Below are 12,224 nucleotides of genomic sequence, written 5' to 3' on the forward strand. Positions count from 1 at the left end.
CATAACCGACCAATCTTGGACTTTATTTCAATGTGTTGGTCAGGGTTCTGACCCTGTGTATTTTTCGGTGGGTACCGTTTAATTTCATTACCCTGGCTACGTGTTAAAATGGTTATGAATTCATTTTGGATAAGTACGTACATAACCGACCAATCTTGGACTTTATTTCAATGTGTTGGTCAGGGTTCTGACCCTGTGTATTTTTCGGTGGGTACCGTTTAATTTCATTGCCCTGGCTACGCGTTAAAATGGTTATGAATTCATTTTGGATAAGTACGTACATAACCGACCAATCTTGGACTTTATTTCAATGTGTTGGTCAGGGTTCTGACCCTGTGTATTTTTCGGTGGGTACCGTTTAATTTCACCACCCTGGCTACGTGTTAAAATGGGTATGAATTCATTTTGGATAAGTACGTACATAACCGACCAATCTTGGACTTTATTTTGCATGCAGGTAAGGTACACCTACAGACATAACTGTGGACATTCAGTTCTTTTTATTTAGATCATGGCAATTTTTTGGTCAGAGCGCCCTCTAGTATTGTAGAGAATCATGTTCATTTGGAATGCTCTGATTGGATGGAAGTTCAAGCCTAGCAAGGTGTGATAGAATTGGCCTGTTATGTTCAGATTCAAATAAGCATGAACCACTAATTTGACAGGGAAGTGATACTTATAATGCAGCAAGCTGTTCTAATTGCTGTTGTGGTAGAGTTTTTCTATTTTCCTGTCAAATGCATTTATTGGTCCACTGAAAAATGAAAATAATGTTCCCTGTAACTTAGACTCGTATTGATCAAGGCATTTTAAAAATCATGGGTGTTAACTCCCCTCAAGTTATGACCCGTTGTCCCCTACAGAATAATGGTTGCATCTAATATTAAAATAAAGATGGCGGAGTATAGCGTTGATTCATCTCGTTCTACTCTGGATTACTTGGAGTCAATAAAGATCCTAGAAAGTTAGTATTTATATGCCTGTGTGTTTTTTTTTTGTTTGTTTTTTCACTGTCTTTGACTTTCCCAGTATGTTTGTTGCTGTTGACAACAATTCAGTCCTCTGCCAGGCTTCAGTCAATGTTTTTCTTCACTACCTACCCAACTCCTCGTCGGGCACTATGTAGCTGGTGTGGTATATTTATCACAGACAGTAGGGCAATTGTCACATTTAGTGCTCCAAGAAAATATTCTCTGTCCATGTGTATTTATATAAATAGATGCAGTTTCTTTGGCTTGAATAACATTCACTGGCTTCGTACATACAGGTATACTGGTTTACCTGTTTCTAGTTGAAATATAGCCAATCTTATTAACCAAGACAGTTGGACATTTGCCACATGTCACAACACTCATTTCCAAGTGCCATAGCTTGAAACAAGTAGTCAAATCTGATATTGGCTGGAGCTTTAGTTTATATGGACATGGTAAATGGCAAACTAGATGGTCAGAAAGTAATAAAAATAATCACAGCTTTACTCCACCCACCCCACTATGAAGTAAAAGGCTGTTTATAAGGCCATGTATGATGGTTTCATTTTTCTTATGGAAAACAATTTTAATTAAAAACTTCTATGCTCCTGTACCCAACCGTGGGGGTTCATCACACTAAACAACAGGTGTCACTATTACTAAGATAAATGTACTTTTTTTTCATTAAAATTACTGAATGCTTATACTTATGTACTAAGACGTTAGTTAACATTTAATATCAGGCAATGCATTGGTTCACTACCCTGGCTACGTGTTAAAATGGTTATGAATTCATTTTGGATAAGTACGTACATAACCGACCAATCTTGGACTTTATTTCAATGTGTTGGTCAGGGTTCTGACCCTGTGTATTTTTCGGTGGGTACCGTTTAATTTCATTACCCTGGCTACGTGTTAAAATGGTTATGAATTCATTTTGGATAAGTACGTACATAACCGACCAATCTTGGACTTTATTTCAATGTGTTGGTCAGGGTTCTGACCCTGTGTATTTTTCGGTGGGTACCGTTTAATTTCATTGCCCTGGCTACGCGTTAAAATGGTTATGAATTCATTTTGGATAAGTACGTACATAACCGACCAATCTTGGACTTTATTTCAATGTGTTGGTCAGGGTTCTGACCCTGTGTATTTTTCGGTGGGTACCGTTTAATTTCACCACCCTGGCTACGTGTTAAAATGGGTATGAATTCATTTTGGATAAGTACGTACATAACCGACCAATCTTGGACTTTAATTCAATGTGTTGGTCAGGGTTCTGACCCTGTGTATTTTTCGGTGGGTACCGTTTAATTTCATTACCCTGGCTACGTGTTAAAATGGTTATGAATTCATTTTGGATAAGTACGTACATAACCGACCAATCTTGGACTTTATTTCAATGTGTTGGTCAGGGTTCTGACCCTGTGTATTTTTCGGTGGGTACCGTTTAATTTCATTGCCCTGGCTACGCGTTAAAATGGTTATGAATTCATTTTGGATAAGTACGTACATAACCGACCAATCTTGGACTTTATTTCAATGTGTTGGTCAGGGTTCTGACCCTGTGTATTTTTCGGTGGGTACCGTTTAATTTCACCACCCTGGCTACGTGTTAAAATGGGTATGAATTCATTTTGGATAAGTACGTACATAACCGACCAATCTTGGACTTTATTTCAATGTGTTGGTCAGGGTTCTGACCCTGTGTATTTTTCGGTGGGTACCGTTTAATTTCATTACCCTGGCTATGTGTTAAAATGGTTATGAATTCATTTTGGATAAGTACGTACATAACCGACCAATCTTGGACTTTATTTCAATGTGTTGGTCAGGGTTCTGACCCTGTGTATTTTTCGGTGGGTACCGTTTAATTTCATTGCCCTGGCTACGCGTTAAAATGGTTATGAATTCATTTTGGATAAGTACGTACATAACCGACCAATCTTGGACTTTATTTCAATGTGTTGGTCAGGGTTCTGACCCTGTGTATTTTTCGGTGGGTACCGTTTAATTTCACCACCCTGGCTACGTGTTAAAATGGGTATGAATTCATTTTGGATAAGTACGTACATAACCGACCAATCTTGGACTTTATTTTGCATGCAGGTAAGGTACACCTACAGACATAACTGTGGACATTCAGTTCTTTTTATTTAGATCATGGCAATTTTTTGGTCAGAGCGCCCTCTAGTATTGTAGAGAATCATGTTCATTTGGAATGCTCTGATTGGATGGAAGTTCAAGCCTAGCAAGGTGTGATAGAATTGGCCTGTTATGTTCAGATTCAAATAAGCATGAACCACTAATTTGACAGGGAAGTGATACTTATAATGCAGCAAGCTGTTCTAATTGCTGTTGTGGTAGAGTTTTTCTATTTTCCTGTCAAATGCATTTATTGGTCCACTGAAAAATGAAAATAATGTTCCCTGTAACTTAGACTCGTATTGATCAAGGCATTTTAAAAATCATGGGTGTTAACTCCCCTCAAGTTATGACCCGTTGTCCCCTACAGAATAATGGTTGCATCTAATATTAAAATAAAGATGGCGGAGTATAGCGTTGATTCATCTCGTTCTACTCTGGATTACTTGGAGTCAATAAAGATCCTAGAAAGTTAGTATTTATATGCCTGTGTGTTTTTTTTTTGTTTGTTTTTTCACTGTCTTTGACTTTCCCAGTATGTTTGTTGCTGTTGACAACAATTCAGTCCTCTGCCAGGCTTCAGTCAATGTTTTTCTTCACTACCTACCCAACTCCTCGTCGGGCACTATGTAGCTGGTGTGGTATATTTATCACAGACAGTAGGGCAATTGTCACATTTAGTGCTCCAAGAAAATATTCTCTGTCCATGTGTATTTATATAAATAGATGCAGTTTCTTTGGCTTGAATAACATTCACTGGCTTCGTACATACAGGTATACTGGTTTACCTGTTTCTAGTTGAAATATAGCCAATCTTATTAACCAAGACAGTTGGACATTTGCCACATGTCACAACACTCATTTCCAAGTGCCATAGCTTGAAACAAGTAGTCAAATCTGATATTGGCTGGAGCTTTAGTTTATATGGACATGGTAAATGGCAAACTAGATGGTCAGAAAGTAATAAAAATAATCACAGCTTTACTCCACCCACCCCACTATGAAGTAAAAGGCTGTTTATAAGGCCATGTATGATGGTTTCATTTTTCTTATGGAAAACAATTTTAATTAAAAACTTCTATGCTCCTGTACCCAACCGTGGGGGTTCATCACACTAAACAACAGGTGTCACTATTACTAAGATAAATGTACTTTTTTTTCATTAAAATTACTGAATGCTTATACTTATGTACTAAGACGTTAGTTAACATTTAATATCAGGCAATGCATTGGTTCACTACCCTGGCTACGTGTTAAAATGGTTATGAATTCATTTTGGATAAGTACGTACATAACCGACCAATCTTGGACTTTATTTCAATGTGTTGGTCAGGGTTCTGACCCTGTGTATTTTTCGGTGGGTACCGTTTAATTTCATTACCCTGGCTACGTGTTAAAATGGTTATGAATTCATTTTGGATAAGTACGTACATAACCGACCAATCTTGGACTTTATTTCAATGTGTTGGTCAGGGTTCTGACCCTGTGTATTTTTCGGTGGGTACCGTTTAATTTCATTGCCCTGGCTACGCGTTAAAATGGTTATGAATTCATTTTGGATAAGTACGTACATAACCGACCAATCTTGGACTTTATTTCAATGTGTTGGTCAGGGTTCTGACCCTGTGTATTTTTCGGTGGGTACCGTTTAATTTCACCACCCTGGCTACGTGTTAAAATGGGTATGAATTCATTTTGGATAAGTACGTACATAACCGACCAATCTTGGACTTTAATTCAATGTGTTGGTCAGGGTTCTGACCCTGTGTATTTTTCGGTGGGTACCGTTTAATTTCATTACCCTGGCTACGTGTTAAAATGGTTATGAATTCATTTTGGATAAGTACGTACATAACCGACCAATCTTGGACTTTATTTCAATGTGTTGGTCAGGGTTCTGACCCTGTGTATTTTTCGGTGGGTACCGTTTAATTTCATTGCCCTGGCTACGCGTTAAAATGGTTATGAATTCATTTTGGATAAGTACGTACATAACCGACCAATCTTGGACTTTATTTCAATGTGTTGGTCAGGGTTCTGACCCTGTGTATTTTTCGGTGGGTACCGTTTAATTTCACCACCCTGGCTACGTGTTAAAATGGGTATGAATTCATTTTGGATAAGTACGTACATAACCGACCAATCTTGGACTTTATTTCAATGTGTTGGTCAGGGTTCTGACCCTGTGTATTTTTCGGTGGGTACCGTTTAATTTCATTACCCTGGCTATGTGTTAAAATGGTTATGAATTCATTTTGGATAAGTACGTACATAACCGACCAATCTTGGACTTTATTTCAATGTGTTGGTCAGGGTTCTGACCCTGTGTATTTTTCGGTGGGTACCGTTTAATTTCATTGCCCTGGCTACGCGTTAAAATGGTTATGAATTCATTTTGGATAAGTACGTACATAACCGACCAATCTTGGACTTTATTTCAATGTGTTGGTCAGGGTTCTGACCCTGTGTATTTTTCGGTGGGTACCGTTTAATTTCACCACCCTGGCTACGTGTTAAAATGGGTATGAATTCATTTTGGATAAGTACGTACATAACCGACCAATCTTGGACTTTATTTTGCATGCAGGTAAGGTACACCTACAGACATAACTGTGGACATTCAGTTCTTTTTATTTAGATCATGGCAATTTTTTGGTCAGAGCGCCCTCTAGTATTGTAGAGAATCATGTTCATTTGGAATGCTCTGATTGGATGGAAGTTCAAGCCTAGCAAGGTGTGATAGAATTGGCCTGTTATGTTCAGATTCAAATAAGCATGAACCACTAATTTGACAGGGAAGTGATACTTATAATGCAGCAAGCTGTTCTAATTGCTGTTGTGGTAGAGTTTTTCTATTTTCCTGTCAAATGCATTTATTGGTCCACTGAAAAATGAAAATAATGTTCCCTGTAACTTAGACTCGTATTGATCAAGGCATTTTAAAAATCATGGGTGTTAACTCCCCTCAAGTTATGACCCGTTGTCCCCTACAGAATAATGGTTGCATCTAATATTAAAATAAAGATGGCGGAGTATAGCGTTGATTCATCTCGTTCTACTCTGGATTACTTGGAGTCAATAAAGATCCTAGAAAGTTAGTATTTATATGCCTGTGTGTTTTTTTTTTGTTTGTTTTTTCACTGTCTTTGACTTTCCCAGTATGTTTGTTGCTGTTGACAACAATTCAGTCCTCTGCCAGGCTTCAGTCAATGTTTTTCTTCACTACCTACCCAACTCCTCGTCGGGCACTATGTAGCTGGTGTGGTATATTTATCACAGACAGTAGGGCAATTGTCACATTTAGTGCTCCAAGAAAATATTCTCTGTCCATGTGTATTTATATAAATAGATGCAGTTTCTTTGGCTTGAATAACATTCACTGGCTTCGTACATACAGGTATACTGGTTTACCTGTTTCTAGTTGAAATATAGCCAATCTTATTAACCAAGACAGTTGGACATTTGCCACATGTCACAACACTCATTTCCAAGTGCCATAGCTTGAAACAAGTAGTCAAATCTGATATTGGCTGGAGCTTTAGTTTATATGGACATGGTAAATGGCAAACTAGATGGTCAGAAAGTAATAAAAATAATCACAGCTTTACTCCACCCACCCCACTATGAAGTAAAAGGCTGTTTATAAGGCCATGTATGATGGTTTCATTTTTCTTATGGAAAACAATTTTAATTAAAAACTTCTATGCTCCTGTACCCAACCGTGGGGGTTCATCACACTAAACAACAGGTGTCACTATTACTAAGATAAATGTACTTTTTTTTCATTAAAATTACTGAATGCTTATACTTATGTACTAAGACGTTAGTTAACATTTAATATCAGGCAATGCATTGGTTCACTACCCTGGCTACGTGTTAAAATGGTTATGAATTCATTTTGGATAAGTACGTACATAACCGACCAATCTTGGACTTTATTTCAATGTGTTGGTCAGGGTTCTGACCCTGTGTATTTTTCGGTGGGTACCGTTTAATTTCATTACCCTGGCTACGTGTTAAAATGGTTATGAATTCATTTTGGATAAGTACGTACATAACCGACCAATCTTGGACTTTATTTCAATGTGTTGGTCAGGGTTCTGACCCTGTGTATTTTTCGGTGGGTACCGTTTAATTTCATTGCCCTGGCTACGCGTTAAAATGGTTATGAATTCATTTTGGATAAGTACGTACATAACCGACCAATCTTGGACTTTATTTCAATGTGTTGGTCAGGGTTCTGACCCTGTGTATTTTTCGGTGGGTACCGTTTAATTTCACCACCCTGGCTACGTGTTAAAATGGGTATGAATTCATTTTGGATAAGTACGTACATAACCGACCAATCTTGGACTTTATTTCAATATGTTGGTCAGGGTTCTGACCCTGTGTATTTTTCGGTGGGTACCGTTTAATTTCACCACCCTGGCTACGTGTTAAAATGGGTATGAATTCATTTTGGATAAGTACGTACATAACCGACCAATCTTGGACTTTATTTCAATGTGTTGGTCAGGGTTCTGACCCTGTGTATTTTTCGGTGGGTACCGTTTAATTTCATTACCCTGGCTACGTGTTAAAATGGTTATGAATTCATTTTGGATAAGTACGTACATTACCGACCAATCTTGGACTTTATTTCAATGTGTTGGTCAGGGTTCTGACCCTGTGTATTTTTCGGTGGGTACCGTTTAATTTCATTGCCCTGGCTACGCGTTAAAATGGTTATGAATTCATTTTGGATAAGTACGTACATAACCGACCAATCTTGGACTTTAATTCAATGTGTTGGTCAGGGTTCTGACCCTGTGTATTTTTCGGTGGGTACCGTTTAATTTCATTGCCCTGGCTACGCGTTAAAATGGTTATGAATTCATTTTGGATAAGTACGTACATAACCGACCAATCTTGGACTTTATTTCAATGTGTTGGTCAGGGTTCTGACCCTGTGTATTTTTCGGTGGGTACCGTTTAATTTCACCACCCTGGCTACGTGTTAAAATGGGTATGAATTCATTTTGGATAAGTACGTACATAACCGACCAATCTTGGACTTTATTTCAATGTGTTGGTCAGGGTTCTGACCCTGTGTATTTTTCGGTGGGTACCGTTTAATTTCATTACCCTGGCTATGTGTTAAAATGGTTATGAATTCATTTTGGATAAGTACGTACATAACCGACCAATCTTGGACTTTATTTCAATGTGTTGGTCAGGGTTCTGACCCTGTGTATTTTTCGGTGGGTACCGTTTAATTTCATTGCCCTGGCTACGCGTTAAAATGGTTATGAATTCATTTTGGATAAGTACGTACATAACCGACCAATCTTGGACTTTATTTCAATGTGTTGGTCAGGGTTCTGACCCTGTGTATTTTTCGGTGGGTACCGTTTAATTTCACCACCCTGGTTACGTGTTAAAATGGGTATGAATTCATTTTGGATAAGTACGTACATAACCGACCAATCTTGGACTTTATTTCAATATGTTGGTCAGGGTTCTGACCCTGTGTATTTTTCGGTGGGTACCGTTTAATTTCATTACCCTGGCTACGCGTTAAAATGGTTATGAATTCATTTTGGATAAGTACGTACATAACCGACCAATCTTGGACTTTATTTTGCATGCAGGTAAGGTACACCTACAGACATAACTGTGGACATAAATGCTTATACTTATGTACTAAGACGTTAGTTAACATTTAATATCAGGCAATGCATTGGTTCACTACCCTGGCTACGTGTTAAAATGGTTATGAATTCATTTTGGATAAGTACGTACATAACTGACCAATCTTGGACTTTATTTCAATGTGTTGGTCAGGGTTCTGACCCTGTGTATTTTTCGGTGGGTACCGTTTAATTTCATTACCCTGGCTACGTGTTAAAATGGTTATGAATTCATTTTGGATAAGTACGTACATAACCGACCAATCTTGGACTTTATTTCAATGTGTTGGTCAGGGTTCTGACCCTGTGTATTTTTCGGTGGGTACCGTTTAATTTCATTGCCCTGGCTACGCGTTAAAATGGTTATGAATTCATTTTGGATAAGTACGTACATAACCGACCAATCTTGGACTTTATTTCAATGTGTTGGTCAGGGTTCTGACCCTGTGTATTTTTCGGTGGGTACCGTTTAATTTCACCACCCTGGCTACGTGTTAAAATGGGTATGAATTCATTTTGGATAAGTACGTACATAACCGACCAATCTTGGACTTTATTTCAATGTGTTGGTCAGGGTTCTGACCCTGTGTATTTTTCGGTGGGTACCGTTTAATTTCATTACCCTGGCTATGTGTTAAAATGGTTATGAATTCATTTTGGATAAGTACGTACATAACCGACCAATCTTGGACTTTATTTCAATGTGTTGGTCAGGGTTCTGACCCTGTGTATTTTTCGGTGGGTACCGTTTAATTTCATTGCCCTGGCTACGCGTTAAAATGGTTATGAATTCATTTTGGATAAGTACGTACATAACCGACCAATCTTGGACTTTATTTCAATGTGTTGGTCAGGGTTCTGACCCTGTGTATTTTTCGGTGGGTACCGTTTAATTTCACCACCCTGGCTACGTGTTAAAATGGGTATGAATTCATTTTGGATAAGTACGTACATAACCGACCAATCTTGGACTTTATTTTGCATGCAGGTAAGGTACACCTACAGACATAACTGTGGACATTCAGTTCTTTTTATTTAGATCATGGCAATTTTTTGGTCAGAGCGCCCTCTAGTATTGTAGAGAATCATGTTCATTTGGAATGCTCTGATTGGATGGAAGTTCAAGCCTAGCAAGGTGTGATAGAATTGGCCTGTTATGTTCAGATTCAAATAAGCATGAACCACTAATTTGACAGGGAAGTGATACTTATAATGCAGCAAGCTGTTCTAATTGCTGTTGTGGTAGAGTTTTTCTATTTTCCTGTCAAATGCATTTATTGGTCCACTGAAAAATGAAAATAATGTTCCCTGTAACTTAGACTCGTATTGATCAAGGCATTTTAAAAATCATGGGTGTTAACTCCCCTCAAGTTATGACCCGTTGTCCCCTACAGAATAATGGTTGCATCTAATATTAAAATAAAGATGGCGGAGTATAGCGTTGATTCATCTCGTTCTACTCTGGATTACTTGGAGTCAATAAAGATCCTAGAAAGTTAGTATTTATATGCCTGTGTGTTTTTTTTTTGTTTGTTTTTTCACTGTCTTTGACTTTCCCAGTATGTTTGTTGCTGTTGACAACAATTCAGTCCTCTGCCAGGCTTCAGTCAATGTTTTTCTTCACTACCTACCCAACTCCTCGTCGGGCACTATGTAGCTGGTGTGGTATATTTATCACAGACAGTAGGGCAATTGTCACATTTAGTGCTCCAAGAAAATATTCTCTGTCCATGTGTATTTATATAAATAGATGCAGTTTCTTTGGCTTGAATAACATTCACTGGCTTCGTACATACAGGTATACTGGTTTACCTGTTTCTAGTTGAAATATAGCCAATCTTATTAACCAAGACAGTTGGACATTTGCCACATGTCACAACACTCATTTCCAAGTGCCATAGCTTGAAACAAGTAGTCAAATCTGATATTGGCTGGAGCTTTAGTTTATATGGACATGGTAAATGGCAAACTAGATGGTCAGAAAGTAATAAAAATAATCACAGCTTTACTCCACCCACCCCACTATGAAGTAAAAGGCTGTTTATAAGGCCATGTATGATGGTTTCATTTTTCTTATGGAAAACAATTTTAATTAAAAACTTCTATGCTCCTGTACCCAACCGTGGGGGTTCATCACACTAAACAACAGGTGTCACTATTACTAAGATAAATGTACTTTTTTTTCATTAAAATTACTGAATGCTTATACTTATGTACTAAGACGTTAGTTAACATTTAATATCAGGCAATGCATTGGTTCACTACCCTGGCTACGTGTTAAAATGGTTATGAATTCATTTTGGATAAGTACGTACATAACCGACCAATCTTGGACTTTATTTCAATGTGTTGGTCAGGGTTCTGACCCTGTGTATTTTTCGGTGGGTACCGTTTAATTTCATTACCCTGGCTACGTGTTAAAATGGTTATGAATTCATTTTGGATAAGTACGTACATAACCGACCAATCTTGGACTTTATTTTGCATGCAGGTAAGGTACACCTACAGACATAACTGTGGACATTCAGTTCTTTTTATTTAGATCATGGCAATTTTTTGGTCAGAGCGCCCTCTAGTATTGTAGAGAATCATGTTCATTTGGAATGCTCTGATTGGATGGAAGTTCAAGCCTAGCAAGGTGTGATAGAATTGGCCTGTTATGTTCAGATTCAAATAAGCATGAACCACTAATTTGACAGGGAAGTGATACTTATAATGCAGCAAGCTGTTCTAATTGCTGTTGTGGTAGAGTTTTTCTATTTTCCTGTCAAATGCATTTATTGGTCCACTGAAAAATGAAAATAATGTTCCCTGTAACTTAGACTCGTATTGATCAAGGCATTTTAAAAATCATGGGTGTTAACTCCCCTCAAGTTATGACCCGTTGTCCCCTACAGAATAATGGTTGCATCTAATATTAAAATAAAGATGGCGGAGTATAGCGTTGATTCATCTCGTTCTACTCTGGATTACTTGGAGTCAATAAAGATCCTAGAAAGTTAGTATTTATATGCCTGTGTGTTTTTTTTTTGTTTGTTTTTTCACTGTCTTTGACTTTCCCAGTATGTTTGTTGCTGTTGACAACAATTCAGTCCTCTGCCAGGCTTCAGTCAATGTTTTTCTTCACTACCTACCCAACTCCTCGTCGGGCACTATGTAGCTGGTGTGGTATATTTATCACAGACAGTAGGGCAATTGTCACATTTAGTGCTCCAAGAAAATATTCTCTGTCCATGTGTATTTATATAAATAGATGCAGTTTCTTTGGCTTGAATAACATTCACTGGCTTCGTACATACAGGTATACTGGTTTACCTGTTTCTAGTTGAAATATAGCCAATCTTATTAACCAAGACAGTTGGACATTTGCCACATGTCACAACACTCATTTCCAAGTGCCATAGCTTGAAACAAGTAGTCAAATCTGATATTGGCTGGA

This window comes from Saccoglossus kowalevskii, chromosome 20 (genome assembly GCF_978046115.1).
Source record: "Saccoglossus kowalevskii chromosome 20, keSacKowa6.1, whole genome shotgun sequence".
In the NCBI taxonomy this organism is placed as follows: Eukaryota; Metazoa; Hemichordata; class Enteropneusta; family Harrimaniidae; genus Saccoglossus; species Saccoglossus kowalevskii.